General features: G+C 57.3%; 1 long non-coding RNA gene across 1 annotated transcript; it reads right to left on the bottom strand.

Annotated features, from left to right (window-relative positions):
* Positions 1-12,094: 12,094 nt before the first annotated feature.
* LOC119869612 lies at positions 12,095-18,656 on the bottom strand. The gene is made up of 3 exons (XR_005371063.1): positions 18,350-18,656; positions 17,762-17,951; positions 12,095-13,255 (listed from the first exon to the last, which is right to left on the bottom strand). It is a non-coding gene; the product is annotated as an uncharacterized LOC119869612 (long non-coding RNA).
* Between the last annotated feature and the right edge of the window lie 1,949 nt (positions 18,657-20,605).

Below are 20,605 nucleotides of genomic sequence, written 5' to 3'. Positions count from 1 at the left end.
AGGACAGTGGCCCCAGGGGGGCTGCAAGGGGACTCATTCCCCGCATCACTTGTTCTGGACTCACTGGGGTCTGAGGAGGCAGATGTTGAGTTCTCCAAACTCCAAGGGCTGGACTTGGAGGCGGAAGCCTGTGGTGGTTTCATCGCTTGCTCGCTCGCCCCGCGGTCTTGGGCAGAGCGCTGCGTTTGTCCAAGCCTCAGGCGCCACATTGTAAAATAGGTAAGTGACAGCTGACCCGCGGCCCCCAGGGCTGCAGTGAGGAGAGTCCTTGGGAAGCACTGCAGTTGTGTGGAGGCGCTGGCCCCAGGTGTCTCCCGGTCCCCAGGCACCGTCACTGTCCCCTGCTCATGCCCGTACTATGGTGTCCCTGTGACCTCACCGCCGCTCCACACCGCACTCCTCTGGCTTTTTTCCGTAGTTGCTCCATCGGGCTGTCTGCACCTCCTCCCGGGCAAGCATTCTTGGCTGAGTTACCTTCCTAAAGCAAGATGCTGATGGCATCATTTCCCTCATCATCAGAAACCTCCCTGGTGTCCTCTTGCTCATGGGATAAGACCCCAGCCCGGGCATCTCGTCCACAAACGAGCTCTGAGCTCGTCCTCCGCCAAGCCCTGCCCACCCTCTGACCCCCAGCAGCTCCGTGAACGCGGCAGGGTGGCCTATCCTGGGCCTCTGTGCTGTGACTGCTATTAGTCCTTCTGACCAAACGCCCTTCCTCACCTTAGCCATCTCTCCAAGCTCCAGCTCACCCCCACCACCTGGCCTAGCGGGGCGGCTCCTCCACACACACACCCCCAACCCCACCTCAGGCACCGCATCCTCTCCACCTTGTGACCGGCTCATCCTCACACCTGTGTGGGCTGCGGGGTCTTCGGGGGCAGCGCCATGCATGGCTCCTCTCCACACTGCCGGCAGCACTTGGCGCTCACACGTAGTAGGTGCTCAGCAAATGGGCTGCGCCGTGAGAGAGCCTGAGCTGAAACGTGACACAGAAATGACCCAGGGCAGGCAATAGGTACCTGCTACTTTGTGAGCACCTGAGATCCATCTCCTGGTCTGACAATCTCAGCCCCACCATGTTTACCCGTATTTTATGGAGAAGGTAATGAAGGTTTCCGAGAGTGAGTTGCCTGACTCACAGTGAGGAAGTGGCAGGATTGAAACTCAGTTTGGTGACTCCAAGACTCAGGAATGTTCATGTCTCCTGGGCTGATGCGCCGTGCCCTGGGCTCTCTTAGAAAATTGCTGATTCCCTTTATAGGCAGATTCCTTGGCTCCAAGAAAATTTAAGGATGAGGTACATAAGAACTCCCAACCACAGCTCGATGCCCCGGCCCCTGTGCAATGGGGTGCAGTGGGGCATCAGAAGGGACAGGCCAGAGGTCTGTTTCTCCCCTAGCTCTGCACCTGACTCACGGTGGTAGAAGGAGGCTATGACATTATGACAATGCCCTGCTGGCCTTTGGGTACCCGGGTGGCCTGCGGCTATGCATAAACCCAGGGAAGCTAACGTCACCCTCACCTAATGCTCTTCCATGGGGTAAGACGTATATTAAAAGTCTAGCTGAGTGGGGAAGGCTTCCAGGAGGTTCTCATCAGCCCATGCCAGCCCTGAGGCAGCAAGGGACCCTCCGTGGTTGCCCCTGGCCTCTGTCTGACCAGGGAGTCCCCAGGGCGCCCCTTGCCACTCGGTGCCCGCCAGCCCTATGGTGTGCCATCGTGGGAACACACAGAAGCAGGGATCTTCTAGTTATTTTCATCAAGCTAAAATCAAACACTAAATTCAGAGCAGCAGTGGGGGGAACAAAGGGGTCCAATGCAGCATTTGGGGAGGAAGGGGAGCTGGAGGGAGTCTCCGCGTCCTTGGGCGAGGCTGCTGCATGCTCTCCTCTTCGTCCACACCTATGATTGAGTGCTCTCCTGAGCTTCCTGAGGGGGGAGTGGCCAGCACTCATGCCCCTGACAGGAGCCCAGACACTGTCTGTGGAAAACAGCCCTTGCAGAGGATCAAGCCTGCTCCTGGAACCTGCCCGAACCTCCCCGACAGGCGGTGCCATTCCCAGCATGTGGGCAGGAAAGCCTGTGTCATCGTTTCTGGAAGGACCATCTCGGGCGCCTGTGTCCCCAGCGGCCTGCACCCAGGCTCACAGTCTCAGCTGCCTGGCTGCCGGCTCCTTCTTGGGGCTTCGCAACCCCTGCAGGGTCTCCCTGAGTCCTCTCTGTGGTCCTGGAGCAGCAGAGTGCTGGCAGGTGGAAGGCCGGGCTCCACGGAGGGGAAGGAGGACCAGATGGCCCTGCCTCCTGGTGCCTGGGACCTCTGCCCTTCCTGCAGAAACCACCAGGGATCCCTCCGGGGGTGGTGACCTGGAGACCACCTGGGCAGAGCAGGGGTCCAACGTGGGCCAGGACCAGGGCCTCTCAGGATGTGCAGGCTGGGAGGCAGGATTAATAATGCATCGGAGGCAGCACTGTGCCTTTCAGGGAGTGAGTCAGGAAAAGGCACTTCAAGCCCCATCTGTACAGAAATCGCGTCTCCCTCGTTGTTTCCAATCGTTCCCGAGCGGGGCACCAGCTCCCCCATCACTGGTGAGATCCCTCCTGGGCGACTGCGGGGCTTCTCAGCAGAGCAATTACTTTGGTATCTAAGGAAGTGTGGTCTGTGCTTCTAGGGCAATGGGCACAAAATGGAGATCGCAAGAAAGCCTCATTCATTCAAAATCCAATTTTAAATGATTTCTTTCCCTGGCATTCAAAGCCCGGCCTGATTCCTGCAGCACCACCGAGCTGTGTGTTCACACTTCCTACGGAAAACACGGGCCGGCGTTTACCACCTCCCCCCGCCCCCATCCTGCAAGCAGTGGAGCCCGGTTCCCTCCTCCGTATTCTTTGAGTGTGTTTATTCTTTGAACACATTTGCAGGTTTATGCTTCTTCCCGGTGGTCAGAACGGAAACCGCCCCCCCAACACCTGACAGCACCGTATAGCGTCCTGTTCCTGACTCTGAGGACGAACTGTAAGCCACGTCCAGCACTCTGTCTCTGCTCTTCTGTTGCCCGTGGGAACCCCCAGGCGCTCCGGCCTAATCTTCCCTCTGGGGGGCGGGGGGCACCCTGCAGCACCATAGAGAGGGCATCCCCCCACCACACCCCAGAGATGGGTTCCGGTGGCCCTGCTACAGCCACTAGCCAGGGATAGGTTTGGGGTGGGGCCTCCAGGGCTCCTTAGATCTCAACCAGTGAGCCAATGTCTGGGTCCGACGTGAAAGCCCCAACCTTCTTCAATCACCTCCACCTGACCCCGGGTCTGACACTTGGGTCTCCAGACGACCTGCTCCCCTGCACCGCCTCCCTCCTGCCAGGGCCAGCAAGTGTGTGATGGCAGGCTGCAGGCATGCGGGGCTCTGCGGCTGCACTGGCGGGCCTCCGTCTGCAGCGTTAGAACTCGTGGCCCGGAGGGAGGATGCATTATTAATCCTGCCTCCCAGGCTGCGCATCCTGAGAGGCCCTGGCCTATGTTGTAGACCCCGGCAGTCCAGGGCCCACGGCGGAGGCCAGACTGCAAGCAGCAGGTGTGGGGGGGGTGATCCCTGGGCCCAGCTGCTGGGGTCCCCACGTGCCCCTCCCACACGGCACGGACATGGGGTCACACTCCTGTTCTCAGGAAATCGGAAAATACATTGCTTTATGCTTTTCCCTCCGCGGTATTTTTCAAGAGGTGTCCGACTGTGAGTCCTGATGTTGCCTGATTTCCCACTCATGCACCTGCGATTTGTGACATTGCTCTCACTGTTCTCCAGAAATAAGGTGGAATAATGTCTCCTTTGAGTGTCACTGCCATTTACGCCCATTCATCGATTAGGCTCCCTGCCCACACCCCCCTCCCTCGCTGTCCTTGGTGCTCTGCGCGAGAGGTGTGCTGTGTCTGCCCATCCCTCGGGCTCCGCACGACCGCGTGGGGTGTGAAGCTGGTTGGCGCTGAGGCCTGTGAGCACCTGGGGCCCCAGGCCTTCAGCCATGGCATTTCTGTGGAGGTTCCCCCTCCCATTTCCATAGCGAGAACGCGACAGAGGGCTTCCCAGAGGGCAGCTGGGGTGGCTACACGAGTCACTAGTTGCTCACGTGGGACGATCCCAGGATACTCGTGCTGCCCTCTCCTCAAGCATCTGGCACCTCTACTGTGAGTGCAGCAACCCCTCTGGGTGCTGAAGAAGAGGGGAGCCTGGTGCTTCACCCCAGCCCTTCCAGAAGCAGCGTGGGGCAGTCGGGGGGAGCCAATGCAGTTCCAGGCGAAAGGCCCCCGAAGGCTGGGCCCCCACATCCTGCATGGCGGGCCTGTGATGGGGGCAATGAGGGCAGTGACCTGCCCAGTGGAAGCCCAAGGGCACGGTGTAGGTGGACAGAGGCTGTCCCCGCCCCCCCCACCCCCCCCACCACCACCGCCGGCCTGGGCAGGAGCTCCTGCTCACTGGTTTTATCGGAAGAAGTCATGGAAGGGCCATTCATGCAGGGCGGCCGTGTGCATGGCCAGGGTGGCCTCCAGGACTTACTGCCATCTATGAATCTACACATCGGGGACCCAGGACTGGTGAGGTGCAGGGGCTTCCCCATCATGGGACAGGGGACCTGGTCCTCAGCCTCAGGGGCCCTGCCCCTCCCCACGGGCTCTGGGCCCTGGAGGACCGACCCGCACCCACCCAGCAGGCTCCCATGGCCTTTGGCTCTAGCTGGGTTTGGGTGGCAGGGGGACCAGCCGTCAATCTGTGGTGGGGTGAGTGGGGTGTGCATCGCCCCTCCTTGCCCATCCTCTGTCCTGTACGTACAGGTGCCCGCCCCCTTGCCATGGGGTGGGAACTGCTTGCTGCCCCACCCGCGTGGCCACACTTCCACCCACAGCCGCTAGCCACCTCTCTCCCCTTGGGAACTCGGCTGACTCTTCTTACAAGGTGATGATGAACTAAGGTCGTTCGCGGGCAGCTCACTGTGTTTAGGGTGAAGCCCCAGCTCGTTCACTGGGCCTCCTCCTGCTTCTCCAGCCCTCATGGCCCACCAGCCCCTTGGCCTTAACCCTGAAGGGTGTTCTGGAGGAGGCGCCCACAGTCCAGGCCCTGTCTGCTCCCGCCCATCCCACTGCTCCTCTGCTGAACAGCTCCTGTCCCCTGGGTCACCAGGCAGCTCCTTCAGGGGCCAGAGTCTCAGCTCCCTGGCCTTCTGGCCCGATCCCTCCCTGATCTTGGACCAGGCAGGTGTGTGTGGAGCATCCAGGCTCCCGGTAGGTCTGAGGTCCACACTCTTGGAAGCAGGCCCCTCGGGCCCCACACATGCCCGGCAGCCTCACCCTCCTGCTTCTGGAGACCCCCTTGCAGAGGGGACCGGCTTGTGTACTAAGAAGAAGGGGTGTCACGGAGGCCCCCACGCCAGGGGACTGCACCCAGGTGGGAGGCTGGTACAGCCTAGGCGTGGAGCATTGGCATCAAGACCCCGGATCTAAATTCTGGCTCCGTGCCTTACTGGCTGGTGACCTACAACCAATGATCTGACCTCTTGGGCCTCAGTTTCCTTGCTGTGAAACGGGGAAAGAGTTACCCCGTAGTGCAGTAAAGGCACCCTGCAGGCACTGCCCACCCCCACCGGGCCCTACCCTGCCCAATGAGGAGGCCATGTGGTCTCAGGTCCCAGGGTGCAGCTCACTGCCTGTCATCCCAACCCCAGGCCAGTTCCTCATCATCCGGGTTAATGCCTCCTCTAACCACAGGAGGAAGGGGGTGCCGCAGCTCCTGCAAAGTGGTGCAGGCAATCTGTAACCAGGAAACGAGGGGAGCTGTACACCATGGGGGGTGATCTTCCACCAAGATGGGAGCAACCAAGTGCCTGGTTCAGGGGAACCACCCAGACAGCTGCACAGGGGACCATGTGACAGATGAGGGCACAGGCTGGGAGGGAGGGGCATGGAGGGGGCCTGGCTGCGTCCCATGAGGGCAAGCTGGACTGTCCAGAGCAGAGGGATGGGGCACACACACAGAGAGGAGCAGTTCCCCTGGTCAAGGCCAGTCTTCTTCTGCAAGCCCTCGGAGGAGGCCTGACTCCCTGAGCTCGTCCTGCAGCAGCGTTGACCACAGGACTCCCAGCCAAGTGCAGGCCCTAGTCTTCTCTGTTTCTCCCAAGTTGCTTTTGTTTTCCTAAGGAGATTGCCAAATTTGGGGGCAGGATCATTAGCACAATCGGATGGGTTGGTAAAATCAGTAAGAGTGGGAGAGACAGGGGATTCCCTGGGTGGCTCAGCAGTTTAGCGCCTGCCATTGGCCCAGAGTGTGATCCTAGAGTCCCGGGATCAAGTCCTGCTTCTGGCTCTCTTGCATGGAGCCTACTCCTCCCTCTGCCTCTGTCTCTGTCTCTGTCTCTCTGTTTATCATGAATAAATAAATAAAATCTTAAAAAAAAAAGAGTGGGAGAGACAGATAGGAAATATCAGTCCCAGGTATCTGGTAACTCACTGGACCACTGAGAACTCCAGTTTCTTCTTTGACGGACCATGGGGTTTGGTTGGAGGAGAGTCTGATTTTTCATCCAGGGGCAATGAGGGGCACACCCCTGGTGCTGGGGTGTTTGTACCCCCTCTTGACCAGAGTTTTCCCTCACGAGGGCTAGTCATCCTTTTCTATGTGGTCCTGTCTCTTGGACAGGCTCCCCCATCACCCCTCATCCAGCAGCCACATGTCCCAGGATCCTCAGACCAAAGGCCTCCCTGGACCACAGTGGCACCCCAAGAAGGAGGCACTATTCCTCCCCCTGTACTCAGGTATGGGGGCTGCACCGTGAGCAGAGGAGTCGGCAGCAAGCAGACCACCTCCAGTACAGTGATCCCATAGGACTCACTCTCACCAAGGGACAGCCCCCGCTTTCCAATGAAATATAAAATATTTCGAGCTAAATGGAACTTAAAATAAGCCAATTTAAAACACCCTTCAACAAAGCAGAACACTTAACAGGCTTGGACAGACTAACGTTCAAGGGGTCTGACCCCTGGCTGCTTCTCTCTTTTCCGTGCCCGGATGAAAGGCTGTGTCCCCATCTAGGCAACCAGAACCTGCTAGCCCAGGTTGACTCTTTTTGTGACTACACCCTGGCAGGCGGCTCACTTGAATGACAAACAAATGCCTTTGTATACTGCTGCACACTTTTCAAGGGGCCTTCTGGTGGCCCGGTGTGGACAGTCTCAACAGCCCCATGGAGCTGGCGTCTGGAGGCCTCCTTCTACAGATGAGAGGACAGCCTGACTTAGAGATGGTGTTGACAGGGATGAATTGCCCCAAGCCTTGCACACCTAGGTATTGGCACAGTCAGGACTCCAACCAGATGCCCCTTGCCCAGTCCTGGATGGATGCAGCACCCTGAATTCTGCGGGATGGCCCCTGTGGCAATGGTGTCGGATGTGCCTTGATCTGCACTACATGCAGACTGCCCCCCAGATGACCTACGGAGCACTGTTGCGGAGAGTGGAGGGTGGGCAGAGGTTCACAGACAGTCGGGCTGAGCCATCCAGTGAGGTAAAAGCCGGCCTTGGATGGTGACAGTCCCTCATCCCTGCCAGCAGCACTGACCCTTCCATAGACAAGGCCTTGACGTTACCTACCCCCTCAGACATCTGTCTCTTCCTCCGGAGAGTGGGGTGATGAAAGTGCTACCCTCATGGGGCCGTCATGAGGATGAGCTGAGCGAACATGTGATGTGCATAGAAGCATATCTGGCCCACAGTACCTACTGCCCAAGGGCTTCAATGACGATGGCATTGCATCATTTCTTCAGACAGGCATTCGCTCTGCATCTATGCTGTGCCCATCCCAGCCTCATCATTCCTACGATTAAATTGGTGCAGGGACTCCTGGATATCTCAGCAGTTTAGTGCCACCTTAAGCCCAGGGTGTGATCCTGGAGTCCTGGGATTGAGTCCCACGTCAGGCTCCCTGCATGGAGCCTGCTTCTCCCTCTGCCTGTGTCTCTGCCTGTCTTTCTCTGTGTCTCTCATGAATAAATAAATAAAATCTTAAAAAAAAAAACAAATAAATTGGTGCAAATGTTGAGGAAACCATGGGCATTGTGTTGGCAGGGAAGGAGAGGCACAACCTGTCTGGGAGGCCAAGACACCCGATCTGAGGTTGGAGCATCATCACAGCCTGAGGCATCAGCCTGTGGTTTGGGGCTCTCTCACAGGGTAACCCCAGCCACTGGCCCCACTGATCATCCATGGGGGCCACAGGGGTGCAGTGCCCCACAGAGATGCCTCAGCCAGCTGGTGTACCTGCTTCCCATCTGTGACTCCATACCTCCCGTGGCAGGTTGTGAACCTCAGCGCTCACATGCTGGAATCCCAAGTTTTCTGGGTTGGGAGGGGTCACTCGTCCAAGTTTTACTCGGAGTATCTTCCTCCTCTTTCTCCTGTACACGAAGCTGAGGTAGAAAAAGATGTTCGGGTCGATGCTACCATAAATCGTGTCTTCTTGGAACACAACTTCCAGGTGCAGGCGTTTAAATCAGCACAGTGTTTCCTTTATCCCCAACAAGGGAGAGGTGGCCAGATATGCCTTCAGTTGCATTAATTAAGTGCCTACTGCACCCAGGCCTGTGAAAGTCCCTGTCAGCCTAGGGATACAGAAACAGAGGCATAATAACATCAGGATTTTATATCTGCAAGGACAGCACAGTGCAATCCGTGTTGCGACAGGCCTCGGCCCTGGGGGGTATGGGACTCCAGAGGAGGAACACCTTTTCTAGCCTGGAATTAGGGAGAGGTTGGGGGAACAGTGTGGGGAAAGCCATCCTGGGAGAGGAGGCTTTGCTTTATAATAGATTCTGAGAACTGAAGACCAGCAAGGGCTCAGGGATTTTTTTTTTTTTATGATAGTCACACAGAGAGAGAGAGAGAGAGAGAGAGAGAGAGAGAGAGAGGCAGAGACATAGGCAGAGGGAGAAGCAGGCTCCATGCACCAGGAGCCCGACGTGGGATTCAATCCCGGGTCTCCAGGATCGCGCCCTGGGCCAAAGGCAGGCGCAAAACCGCTGCGCCACCCAGGGATCCCAGGATTTTTGATATTTAAAAAAATAGGAACAAGAATAGGGACTCTGGAAGAAGTGGGGGAAGGAAGCCACAGGTGGCTCTTCTCGGCCTGGTCCCCAGGTGCCCGGGCCCCCCAGGGCTGCTCCTGTCCCTGCAGCTTTGAGGGAGTCAGGCACTGGGTCCTCCTAGCAAGAACTACCCAGGAGGAGCAGGTTTCAGGTGGCAGAGACTCAAAGCTAAGCCAGAGGCGGGTCTGCACCTTGATGCTGGTTAGAACCTCCCAAACAGCTTCAGAATGTCCCCCGGTGGCTCTCATGGGCAGCCAGGGCTGAGGGCCGCTAAGCTTGGTTCAGGAACTGTATAGCCTGGATCTCATCTGATCTGCAGCCCTGCTGGCTGCCTGGGGTGGAGGATGGGTTTCCCCATTTTGCAGAGGAGGAAGCAGATTTTCGGAGGCCGAGTCGGGTGCCAAACATCGTAGATGTGGCTCGGGGGGCATGGAGGCGAGTTTGCAAGCATGGCACCTGCTCCTTCACTGGCCCAAGGTCCTGCCATGTGCTGATCCATCACAGCCAGAGTCTCAGTGGAGCTGCTGCCAAGCGCATGGTTTTTGGGTGCCCCGGAACCCCTGACTTTGGAGGTGCCACAGAACCCCACGTCTCCTGGGGATGTGTTGCTTTGTCACAAACCCCTCAGGGGAACTACAAATGCCAGCCACCATGCTTAGTCCAGGCTCCATGTGGACGCTAGCTCAGAGCAAATGAGAGATGGAGTGAGCCTAAGAGGGGCAAGGACCCCGAGAGCATCCCTGGGCTCCACAGGGATCTGCTGGGGAAGAAAGAGAGCTGGAGGACATCCCCACCTGGCTCCTCAGGAGCAGAGAGAGGACATGCCTGACTCCCTGGGCGGTGTTGCCACAGCTTCTGCTGTCCCGTCGGCCTCATGGGCTGCTGAGACCCATGGTCATCGCTCAGGGTCCCCCGAAGCCATCTTAAAGCCTGAGTGGAGCAAAGGCTGGAGCACGTACGAAGGGACAACCATGCAAGGAGGCCATGTGACCACGCTGGCAGACCTTGGAATGCTGCATCCATGAGCCAAGGAGAGCGGAGAGTCAGTGGCTACCACCAGAAGCTAGGAAGAGGCAAGAAAGGCCCTGCCCACACCTCCAGATGTTACTGGAAGATTTCAGACTTCCAGCCTCCAGGATTGGAGGATCATAAATTTCTATTGTCCTAAGCCCCTCGGTTTGCCAGACCTTGTGATGGGGCCCCAGGACCCCGAGGACACAGACAGGGTGGTGAAGTGACCATTGGAGAGTGCGCTGAGTGGCAGGGCAGGGCGCCAGAGGTGGGGGAAGCCTGTCCAGGCCATGTCTTCGGGCAACCTCATGGCCTGCAGGCACTCCAGGGCCTGTCTGGGATGCGCCTGGGATGTGTACCACCCAGGGCCGAGGCCTGTCGCAACACTGACAGGGACTTTCATAGGCCCCCCAAGCCCCGCCCGGCCAGTCCCAGCATCACGCCTGCCTCTTCAGGGTCTGGGGCCACCTGGCTGCTTGGGGCAGGCATCCATCCTCCAAGGCCTGGCTGCAGGGGTGTGTGGGAGGGTATCTCTAGCTCTCCACCTCTCCCACCCCCCTCTAGCCACCTCCTGGCTGTGCACAAACTCAGTTCCATGGTGGAAGAGGGATGAAGAAGACCAAGTCCCCAAGGACACTGGCCTCTGAAGGCCAGAGGGTGCTTCCCGCAGCTCCCTGAGGCTCTCGGCAGGCTCCCTGGGCACACTCCAAGCCCCCCTCCCCATCTCCCACCCCGTGCCCCCTGCCCCACCCGCACACTCAGCCAGGCCGCCCTTGACCATGAACCCAGCCGCCAGGGCTCTCAGCAACCAGGAACTTGCTTCCCCCTAGGCTGGTGGGTGGAGCGGGGCACCGGGCCACCGGGGGAGGGAGGCTGGGGGGCTCCAGGCAGGGCCGGGGGTGGGCCACAGAGGGCCATCCCAGCCCCTGGAGCCGCCCCACGGGGCCCAGCCGAGGGGGAGAAATACCCCCGACACTTACCAGCATGGAGCCCGCGTGCCAGCCTTCTCAGCAGTCTTCCCGGAGCCAAGAAGGCCTGTCCTCCTGGAGCTCCGAGCTGGTCTCCCGCCCACCCCTTGCACACCCCTGCACTCATGCACAGTCACACGCTGGTGCACACCCACACGCATGTACGTACAGGCTCATGCACGCTCACGCACATCCACAGGCTTGCACGCATTCACACGCCCCTGCTATGGGGCCCAGTGGGCCAGGGCCTGGGAGGTGAGGAGGGAGGGTGTGCAGGTCCTGGCGGGGCCCCTCAGAGAGCAGGGCCAGGGACTCCCGCTGGAGGTGCCTCAAGCCGGGGAGCCCTGGGCGCCCTGAGGCATGGGGTGGGAGCAGAGGGGACCCCCCCCCCACTGGGGTGGGCGGCGGCACTGGACACCAGGCTTTGCCCAGATCCCCTTCCAGGCGGAAGATGGAAGTTGGCTTTTGTCTGACCTGGTCAGACAGAGCCGTTTTGTGGGATAAAGGCTTAACGCTGGGTGAACACGCAGAAAAAGCTCGGTGCTGGCCCTCTGACAATCCCATTGTCTGGGGTCTGAGCCCAGCGGTTGGGGCTGAAAGCGCCAAGTTCATGACATTTCAAAGAGAAATGATACTGGGGCGGAGGGAAGGGGGGAGGGAAGGGTGTGCAGGAGACACAGAATCTTCAAACACCCAGCGACAGCACTGGACACGGTGCTCCTGGGCAGCTCCTCACCCCCCGCTCAGACTGGCTCCCTTTCTCAGGCAGTGGGATAGGGGAGCCAGGCACAGGTCAGGGTCACCAGAAGCTGCTGTCTGCAAGGTGAAGGTGTAAAAAGAAGGCCAAATAAGCCGTGTGGAAGCTTCCAGGACCATTAGTGCTGGGGAGCCTCGGTCAGCGCAGGCTCTCATTGTCCTCACCACCCCGGCAAATGAGAATTTGCCAAAAGGACTTTAGGTGAAAAAGGAGTTTATTTTTTAAAAGAGCTACCGTGCTATTGTTTTCTTTCATTTTTATTATTGTTATTACCAGATCCTTTCTTAAAAAATTTTTTTCTTTGCCAGGGAGTTTCCATTTTTATGTTTCATTTGTTTCACGTGCCTCTGCAAAGGCAAATAATTCGGGAGAGAAAGCGGAGTCAGGAAATTGAATGTGTTTTGTCTCCAGCCAAGTTTCCCTTGAGTGATTTCATTTGCTTTCTGCCTGGCAGAGAAGGCTCTGTGCTCTCGGACCTCCAGCCTGCTGGGCCAGGCAGGCAGGCCCGCCATCCTCCGCCCCGCCTCAGGTGGCTGGGGGTCGGGGTGGGGAGCTCGCACCCCTCAGCCCATTGGCCAGGTAAACCATCCTCCAGAAGAACAAAAAAACGTGGCCTTGTGGAATCATTCTCCTGCAGGAGAAAATAGGATTAGGCCAAAGTATCAGCAAGGTAAGTCGGATTAACAGCAAGGTTCAATACATTTTGGCATTCTTGTGCAATTTTTAATTGTACAAAGGTATATGTTTCCCTTGCCTGGTTTTATTTAAAGAGGCTGTTTGTTTGTGCCCACGAGGTAAACGATGAGCGATAAGGCTCTGTGTGGAATTGGAAACGGATAACCTTGCAAAATGACATTTCGCCCTGCAACGTGTGACACGCACGGGCAGATAAAGGCAGCTGTCTACACCCGTTCTTTGTTAACGCCTCTTGCCCCCTGGCGTCGCTTTCATGGAAGGACACCCCTCGCGCTGCTGCAGAGGTGTCTGCCAACGGGCTCCTTCCCCACAGGCAACCACAGAGGTGACTGTGCGCCGATTCATTTTTTAAATACCCAGAGTGGGTGTTTAAAAGCACACCAACAGGCACTGCAGAATTTGATGCCAAAGCCCGTTGTTGATACTATTGAGAAAAAAAGAAAGCCTAGCTCTTTATTGCATTTTGCCACATGCAGAGGAAGGCTAGATTTGCTAATCAGGCTCTTGTCTTAGCAGGATTTCTTTGGGCCGAGGCAAGGGAACAATTATAATCGTTTAAGTTTGCAAATCATTTAGCAATGAACTTGCGGAGGGAGGTGCGGAGGGCTGCGGGTCCCCAAGGTAGCCAAAGCCAGCTCCCGAACCAGTGGGAAGTCATCGAATCCGACGGTCGGTGGCATCGCGGATGGTCCTTTTCAGGATCACTGCAGACAGAGAGCCAGAGGGGACAGAATCAGTCCAAAAGGTTTTTGAGGTTCTGGCTGAGAGAGAAATGCGTGTTTGCGGAAGCTTGGGGCCAAAGGAAAAGAAAGTTATGCTTGATCAAAGTTGCCTCTGTGGGTGGGGGTTGCTGGGAGGGAGGTGGGCGGTGGGATTCGCCTTCCGCTACGGACCTCACGGGGCCCGCCGGTCGGCGCGGTTCTGCACCGGCAGTTTCTATGGCTGGAGACAGGTGTCCCCAGAAGAACCGAGCAGTTTCTATGGCTGGAGACAGGTGTCCCCAGAAGAACCGAGCAGGGTCAGAAGTCTGGGAAAGTTGTGGCAGATGTTTGTGTGCTTCGGCCAGCTCGGGGGGCAGACTGCTTTCCTCCCATGGCGGGAATGGAGAGAGAAGCTGGTTTCCTGTGAGCAGCTGGCCCTGCCTAGGCTGTTTCACTGCTGTCCCAGAGAGCTCCCTGCAGCCACCGGGGAGGTGCCAGCGGGCACTTCCGCAGCTATCTTGGGGGGCCGGGGTGCGTTTAGGTGAATTCCGGAAGTCTGTCATTCCATTTTGATCAACCTGGTGAAGGAGGACCCAGGGATCTGTTTATTTTTTAGATGTTTGCCGTTTCCCAGATTTAACGTAGATACGGGTGTCTCTGCAAGTGGCGAGGGAGCCTCCTGCAAGGCAGAGGAGTCCATGATTTCACGGCTCAGCTCGGTTTGCAAATTCATGCCCGAGTGCCTCTTTAAAAACTGATTGATGATCCCACTTATTGCTAAGGCTGCAGGGCTCCAGGACCCATTATTCTCTCTCAGGTGGGGTAAGACCCAACACCTCTTCGGTCTAAACCGTGTTCTGGTTACTCAGCACACACGTTTAAAGGTCTTCATTTCCACAAGACAGCTGACAGTTCTAAAGGCCTCAGGAATCTGACCCATTCTGCCTCCTCTTCTCCCCATCTTTATTTTTTTTAAGATTTTTTTTTATTTGACAGAGAGAAAGAGAACACAAGCAGGAGGAGCAAGCAGCAGGCAGAGGGAGAGGGAGAAGCAGACTCCCCGCTGAGCAGGGGGCCTGATGCAGGACTCGATCCCAGGACACCCCCTCCCCCCGCCCCGCCACCCATCATGATCTGAGCCGAAGGCACCACTGAGCCCCCCAGGTTCCCCTCCTCTTCTCCCCATCTTTAAGCTATAACATTTGTGGGAGTGTTCCTTCACTGGAGTCTGTATCTCTGCACGGATTCGTTTTCCCAGGTGTCTGACCTCAGTACCTGAGGCCTGGCTGCAGACGCTGTGTGATGGGAAGAAGGGAGTCCAGCCCGCCTGCACCCCTCCCTTCGTCTCTGGCTTGTTTTTGAAGGAACTCCGAGCTCAGTGGGACACAGAGGGGTCCCTAGCCTGGGGCAGGTTGACCAAATGTCAGCATGGGAGACAAGGGCAGAAGAGACCTTGTGGGGAAAGGGAGTTCCATCAAATGGGTACAAAATATCAACCTGTACATTGACTCCCACACCTTTGTCTGGGCTTGATGTTGACCTCTGCTGACTTCCCTGGGCTTGTTCGTAACCAGCAGAGGTATTGATTAGAGAGATACTGCCTTTATGGCTATCCATAACATGTTTTGTTTAGCTAGAATTTAAAAGTAACGGTGAACCATCATCCCAGGTGAAAGAGTATATACCCTGAAACCCTCGGAACAGAAACAGAAAAGGGATGTGGGGGCAACACTCTTCTTTACTCTTTGGAGGAGGGGGCCGAGGGGAGGAGGCAGCTGTGTTTCCTAAATCCAGGGACCGCTGGAGAAACCCAGAGGCCGAGCCTTTTCCTGCAGGCCTGCACTCCTGCCTCCCTATCTCCAATCCACAGGCACCGCAAATAATCACCAACACAGAGACAAGGGGGCCCTTGGCCACCTGCATTTGTGCCTTTGTCAGCCTTGGGACCCGGGGAATGGCGGCTTCCAGCTCATAGGGTGGTGGACCCAAGCTCAAAAGATCCAGGGTTGGGGGAGTCTGGATATGAGCTGGAGCCGGACCTCCAGCTTCACCATGGCCAGGAAGTGCAAGCTGCCTCGGGGTGCCCAGCAAGCTGATTACTGGGTGCTGGGGTTCCTGGCCCAGGCAGCCTTCTCCCACAAAGGCCCCACCTGGGGCTACCCCAAGTCTGAGCCCTGAGTCAGGCCTGAGTCTGAGCTCCTGACTGTAGGGTTGCTAGGCTCTTGTTTTTTTCTCAGGAGAGGGGGTTTGGAGGTGCGGAGTGCGCTGGGAAAGCACAGAGGAACTATTAGGGTGTCTCCCCCCGAGAGCCAAGGAGGCCAGCTAGGCTAGACCTTAGGGACGCCCTGCCAGGTGTGTGTTGGGACAAAAAGCCACAGTCGCGGTGGTAGGTGTTTGGGGTGGTGCCCAAGTTAGAAACCTCCTTCCTTTGTGGACTTGAAGGAGGGGCAGGGAGCACACAAGAGGCCTTCCAGTGAGCCATGAAGTCCCAGTTCCTGCTCCCCACTGCTAGCCTGGGTAGGGGAAATGAGATAAACCCAGCACAATCACAGAACCCTTCTTGGGGGGGCCCAAACAGAAAGGGAGAAGTGGAGATGGGGAAAGAGCAAGTTCATTCCCCAAAGGGCTTTATTATAAAAGTCGCTCTGGAAGAGAACAAAGCGGGAACTGTTAATGTTTGTAAGTGTGCCTATTTCTTTAATAGTTGTCTTCTCTAAATATAGCATCTAATAAAAGATATCTTAAAACCCCTGAATTGAGCCGAGTCCAAAAGCTGTCTCTTGGCCAAGTTCACACACATCAGCTCCCTCCCTGGGCATCCTCACACATTTTATTTATCCTTCAGTTTATTCAAACTTATTTTTGAACCACACGAATGCAGTTTTATTTGGCTAGTAAAGATTGTGTTTAACTCATTGAGTATGCATTGTAAAAGTTTTGCAGTCAAATGCCAACCCGAATTCCAAATTGGGAAGTTAAATATTTGTTTTTAATTTTCTGGCTTAAAAATGTTAACTAACAGAAATGATTCTTTCTGCTCTAATGTGCTTGCATAAATGGGGTTGTTATTGGAATCTTCCCCTAAAACAACATTTGCTTCCTGTCCTGACACATTGTGTTTGGAAACTCGACTCTTAGGAGCAATTTTAATATGTATAAATAAAAAGCAAGTGCTTGACCTTATAGTGTTTTGGTACAGAGGCTTATAGGAGGCAGGAAAATGAGAACACAGCATTTGTATTATTATTTGAGAAGCTTGATTAAAGACAAGTTTAAGTAAAAAAAATGTATTTTGTGGGAAATTATAGAAGAGCTTGCTTTACAAAAAAAATATAGGCACCAAAGACCCCTTAATGTTTGTCCTTTTAATATTATAATTGAAGATTGAGTAAATAACTTAAAATCTGGAATTTTGTAAAAAAAAAAAAATCCAGGATTTAATCTGCCAAATATGTCAGCTGTGTTGCATTATCTTGCATTTACCGGTTCATATGTGTCACTTTCTTAAATTAAGCAAATTGCCCTTTTTTTCACTGAGTGCCACTAAAGGACAGAAAAGACAAATAGGTTTGGAGCTGACCTCACACATGTAACCCGCACGCCCTTGTGGGGAGTGAAGCTGCAGCAAACTGTGCCTTCTCTGGGGAGGTGTATTTCCAGGTAAACCAAACTGCAAACAGTTTAAAACCCTCTGCTTAAAATAGACTCTCAGATGATGGTGAAAATGAACCATCTGACTAGAAACCAAGACGGGATCCATTATAGAGATCACAGTATTCCAACAGCCCCTCACATTTGACTTTTTAAAAAACCACGTTTTGGGGGGATGAAGTCTGAAACCTGGGGTGGGGGGCACCTAGAAACACGTAACAACCCCAACAAGCAGATTGTGGCTGTGTCTGAACTGCAAGCCACTTCCTCCCTCTCCGCTTTATCTTCTAAAATCTAGAGGAAGCAGAGATGCCCCCTCCTACCTGCGGCTGGGTCTCCACGGGCCACCAGCCCCAGAGTAAAACGGAACCTCACTTCCGCGTCTGTGCACCGCACACCAGAGACCCTCTCTTCTCCTCCACTCGGCATGAAGTAAGTGCCCACTGCACCCCCCTCCCCGACTCAACCGTCTCACATCTCTTTCCAGCCAGGTAGGGCTTGTGCAGATGGAGACCACTCTCCACCGGCATTAGGGTATCCCCAGGGCTCCTGCTGGAGACACGTGTGCAGGGGGTGACCACGTGTACCCAGAGCGACGTAGGTGTCAGTGGGTCAAACACAACCATTCCATATCCCCTGGCAGTTTGAACTCCACCAACCTTCCTCCTCCTCCTCCTTCCGGGGAGAACCTCAGGAAGAAAAGGAAAGAGAGGCATAGCTTTCTGGTGTCTGAGGTGGGCAGGGATGGAGGAGCTTCTAGGAGGCAAGTTATTTCCCTTCCCCAGACTCAGGGATTCATCCGGTCACCAGGTAATTCGCTGGCCCCCTCATCTACAGCCAACCCCATTTGAAATCTACCTGGAGAAACTCTGGGGAGGTGTGCTCCGTCTCCTTGGCCCCTCTGAGCTCCAGGACCACCTTGGGGAAGCCCTCACTGCCACCCAGCCACAGCCGAGGCAGGCCTTCCTCCCTGGGCATCCCGGCTCCTGCATCAGTTTGACTCTCCTCCCCAGATCCGCCTGCCGCCGCCCACTCCTGTCCTGTGGTCCTGCGGGAAGAAGGGACAGGGAGGTGTTTCCTTTCTAATTGTACTTAATGCTTCTTCTAAAAAACAGCGGGAGGAGAGACGGCGGTCTAACTCCTCTTGCCACCCTGCGGCCATCTCCTTAGCTAGGAGAGCCCCTGGATTTTAAGAAGCGACCTCCCCCCCTCCCCGCCTTCCGCCCCATCCCCCGACCGTCTGCCGTGAGGGCGGCCAGCGCGTGGATGCCCCGTGCGTGGGCGCGCGGCGGGCGCAGGGACGCGTGTGCGCCCGGGCTCCGGAGCGGGCCGTTCTGCACCGCGCAGGCCTGCGGGAGGGAGGAGGGAGGCGGAGGGAGGGGAGGCCGGGCCGCGCCACGGACCCGAGACAATCGAGCTTCCTTCCGGGCGCCTGCACTTGCTCACCTTCCCTAGGTGACCTTTAGGCCCGCGGCGGCCGGGCGGGAGCGGGGCTGACTGGGCTCGTCCTCGGTGCCGGCCGCGCTCGCGGTGCGAAGTGAACCCTCAGTGGACGCTCTCGACCCAGCGCGCCGGCGGCCGCTCCCCATTCACATGTCCCCGCGTAATGAATTCGTCCATTTAGAAACATTACAAGGAATATTGGAGATTGACTGCCAGAGGAAGTGACACTTGACCCTGGCATCCCGCGCCCGGGAGGGGACAGCCGCGGGCTTCACAATAGGAGTCGCCGGGCAGCGCCTCCGGTGGTGACCGCCCCTGCCCTCCCGCCTCCGCGGGGCCCCTACCCCGCCGGGGACCCTTCCCGGCCCGGGGCCCCATCCCCGCCGGGGCGCCTTCCCTCCCGGGGCCCCTTCCTCGCGCCTCCCGCCTCGCCCCTCCCGCCTCCCGCCTCGCCCTCCCGCCTCGCGCCGCCTTCCCTGCTCTACATCTCCTCGCAGCCGCGTTTCAATCAAACTCACTGGGATGGCACCGAGCAGGCGCCGGGGACAAGGAATACGGCGCGGGCAACAACGCGCGAACAGGCCCCCACCCCGGGGTCCCTGCGCTCCAGCGCCCCCACCCGCACGCGCTCCGCTGGCGGGGACCCCACCCGGCCGGCCGCACCGGGAAGGGCGGGCGCCCGCGGGCTCGCTCCGCTCGGGGATCGCGGGCTGGGAGGTCGGGAGGGGCTGGAAGGGACCTGCCCAGAACCGCCGCGCCCCGCTCGCCGTCCGCGGCCCCGCGCACACCGGAGACCCCCTCTTCCCCTCCACTCGGCCAGGAGGCAGGACGCAGGAGGCAGGAGGCGGCCGTGGAGACGGACCTGGGCGCGTCGCGCGCTCGCGCCTCGGCGCCCGGGACGCCCTGGTCCAGGAGGCGAGCCGGGGAGGGAGGCTCGGGGCCCGCGGGCTGACGACTTGGGGGCGCGGAGAGTTCACAACCACAACCCGGGGGCCCACGCGGGTTCTTAATTTCGAAGTCGGGGCGGGCGGTGCGGCTGCCGGCCTGGGGCGCTCGGAGCGGGCTGGGCGCGGCGGCTCCGGACCCGCCCAGGCTGCTCGGCCTGCAGGTCCGGCTGCGCCTTTTGTTCTGGCCGGTGGCTGTAATTTCACATAAAATGCCTATTAGAATCACGGCGGCGGCAACACGACTGTCTCCTTGTTTTGCCACCAACTAACAGGATTAGCCAACAAGAGCGAGATTTAAAATTAACCATAAAGATTACAAATTGCAATTCATTTAGCTGCCCATTTACGACATTAAAACACATAAATAAATGAATGCACATTCAGAGGGTTGACGAGCCCAGGAGAAGCCGCGTGGCTGAACTCCGGCCTCCAGACCCAAGAGCTGGAGCCTTGATGCCAGGAGGGAACCCACGGTCCGGATTCGCACTGTCCTCCCAGGGACCAGAAAGGGACCTTGCAGGTCTTCCTGAGGACTTGGGACGACGACCCCAGAGCCTGCTGGGCCGGAGCCCCTAGGAGCTACTCGCTGGAAGAGGGCTGTGTGGGGGAACAGGGCAGCACGGAGGGGAGAGCGCAGAGCGGGAACCAAGCCTCTCTGGGGAAAGCCACCGAAAATCCGCAAAAGTGATTTGAAAAAATCCCGGGTTAGGGCGATTCCTGTCCTGGTGCCTGGAGCCTGAGGACTGAGAAGGGGCGGGTTAGTGCCCTTTGTGGAGGGGACAATCTGGAGCCAAAATCCTTCACTCCAGTCCTTGCACTCTGGACCTCCTTTAGGGAGCAGGCCCGCCCTCTGGCCTGGGGTGAGGAGTGGGGGGGGGTGGGGCATGTGGGGACCCTACGGCCTTTACAACCCAGTTTCTGCTTTCGCTGAAGTTATTCCCGCTACAGGTGCCTCAAATCCTAGAGCTTTGTCTAAGCAGCAGACGCAGAGGGAGACCTGATTTCTGGGGTCCCCATGGGTGGAGGTGGGTCAGCACAGGAGAGGGCACCCGGCAGAGTTCTCTATGCTTCCCCTTGGCCAAGCGGCGCTCAGAGGGGACGCTGACCAAGGCTTCGCTCCCACGAAGCTGGTTTTTGTTTAGTTCTGGAGATTTCGTTCCTAGACCAGATGGTTTTTGGTAAGGGACACAAGCCCCCCTGGTCTCCGCTCAGACACTGAGCTTTCCTGGGGAGGTGGCTTTGCCCCCAGTGCGAGCAGTCAGCAGGGGGCGCGCTCAGCCGCCTCGGTCGCACTCACCTCCAGCCCCGGTGA

Source organism: Canis lupus, chromosome 16 (genome assembly GCF_011100685.1).
Source record: "Canis lupus familiaris isolate Mischka breed German Shepherd chromosome 16, alternate assembly UU_Cfam_GSD_1.0, whole genome shotgun sequence".
NCBI classification, from domain to species: domain Eukaryota; kingdom Metazoa; phylum Chordata; class Mammalia; order Carnivora; family Canidae; genus Canis; species Canis lupus.
Note: the sequence above shows the minus strand (reverse complement) of the source record. Positions and strands in the feature narration are given on the sequence as shown.